Genomic DNA, 2,231 nt, shown 5'->3' on the forward strand with positions numbered 1-2,231 from the left:
TCCATGGTATTGAAATTTAAAATATGTACATATTCTATTAGTGTTAAGACCTATGTTTTTTTTTTACTGATATCCACGCCAATAAAGTTGGTTCTTGCAAAGTCGCTCAAAAATAGGCAATTGTTGGCACTTCCTATGATGTAGTTTTCTGTAATTTTATGTTGTATGGAAATTGGGAGGGGCTCACATATTCACTTTCTATCTGGGTCCTCAGAAATCTTAACCCTTTCGACGCTGATGACGGAGCGGTTCCGTCATCAGCGTCGGTTGGGCTGTGCTGATGACGGAACCGCTCCGTCATCGACACAGCCCTGGGGGCGAGCGCTGCCCCCCCTCCGGGGCATCGATTTTCAGCATTTTAGCAAGGGTGGCAGCGGAAGACTTTCCGCTGCCACCCCCCGGCCCCCTCCAATCTTCCTGGTGACGTCAGCGTGCACAGCGCGCGCCAACGTCATCAGGAAGCACTGGACGCGCTGGAAGCCATTTGTTTCCAGCGCGTCCAAGGAGTGAGGTGGGTGTTTGTTCTCCGGTGAGGCGGGGGGGGCGTTTCTCGTTGCCTTGAGGCCTCAGGGGGGAGGAAACAGTGTTTCCTTTCCCCTGATGTCCCAATGCAGGGCATTTCTGGTGCTGGATCGCGCACAACGTCGCGATCCTGCACCAGAAATGCCCCCACTAGACACCAGGAATGTTTTTTTGTTGGCATAGGAAGTGACCCCTTGGGCAAGGGTCGCTTCCTTCGGTGCAATTATAATTTCAGACTTTTCTGCCCCCTTAGTGGGCAGATCGGGAATATTTTTCCCGAATCTGGACCCAGGGGGTGGAAAAGCCCACCAGATACCATGGATTGTTCTTTTTTTTATGAAGGAAGCGATCCCTTGGGCAAGGGTCGCTTCCTAGGGGCAAAAACATATTTTTTAGACTTTTCTGCCCCCCCTGGGGGCAGATCGGCCGTTTTTTGGGCCGAATCTGGACCCATGGGGGGTAGGAAAGCCCACTAGATACAAGGGATTGTTCTTTTTTCATAAAGGAAGTGACCCCTTGAGCAAGGGTCGCTTCCTAAGGGCTAAAACATTATTTTAGACTTTTCTGCAGATCGGCCATTTTTTGGGCTGAATCTGGACCCAGGGGGGTAGAAAAGCCCACTAGACATCAGGGATTGTTCTTTTTTTATAAAGGAAGCGACCCCTTGGGCAAGGGTCGCTTCCAGGGGGCTAAATCATTATTTTAGACTTTTCTGCACCCCCCCGTGGCAGATCGGCCGTTTTTTGGGCCGAATCTGGACCCATGGGGGGGTAGAAAAGCCCACTAGACACCAGGGTTTGTTTTTTGTTTTATAAAGGAAGCGACCCCTTTGGTAAGGGCTGCTTCCAGGGGGCAATATCAATATTTTAGACTGTTCTGTCCTCCCTGGGGGCAGATCGGCTGTTTTTCTACCGATTCTGGACCCAGGGGGGGGTAGAAAAGCCCAGTAGACACCAGGGATTGTTTTTTTTGTATAGGAAGCGACCCCTTGGCCAAGGGTCGCTTCCTTGGGCCCATATGTTTTCAAAAATATGTTCTGCCCCCTCTGGGGGCAGATTAGTGTCTTAATTTGTCCTTTCTGCCCTCTGGAGGGAACAAAAAAAACCACTAGACACCAGGGAAATCTTTTTTTTTACATGGAAGCGACCCCTTGGGCAAGGGTTGCTTCCAGGGGGCCCAAATTTAAAAAGATTTATATTCTGTCCCCATGGGGACAGACACCCCATTTGTTACATACCCTGTGACATAGCCTGTTGTAATGTGTATTGTTTTTTTTTCTCTTTAGACTGTTGCAGAAAGCGGTTCCGTTACTGGTGGTTTTGCTGTTTGTGTAGTTGCATGTGTTTGGTAAGGGACCTTTTTTGTTAAATTTTAATGTAAATTTGTTTTTGCAAAGTGTGTAATAATACGAGTATGTTTGGTTTCTGTTTTTTGTGATTGTAAAACATGTTTTGCATTTGTGCTTGATGTGTACTTTGCTTTCTGTAGATTTAAGTTTTTTTTCTTCTTTCTAGTGGGATATCGTTGCCTATTTGCTATGTCTTTGCAGAGTAGGTGCTGGTGAGTGTAGCTGTCTCTTGCAAATTAATTTTATATTTTTCTACCATATAGATCTTTGTGATAAAGGCTTACATTTTTTTACTTACTTTGCACTGTCTTGGTTGTTGAGTTGTTTGTGCAGACTCCTTTCTTAGTAAGGATAATGGCTA

Source organism: Lissotriton vulgaris, unplaced genomic scaffold (assembly GCF_964263255.1).
Source record: "Lissotriton vulgaris unplaced genomic scaffold, aLisVul1.2 SCAFFOLD_448, whole genome shotgun sequence".
Classification (NCBI taxonomy): Eukaryota; Metazoa; Chordata; class Amphibia; order Caudata; family Salamandridae; genus Lissotriton; species Lissotriton vulgaris.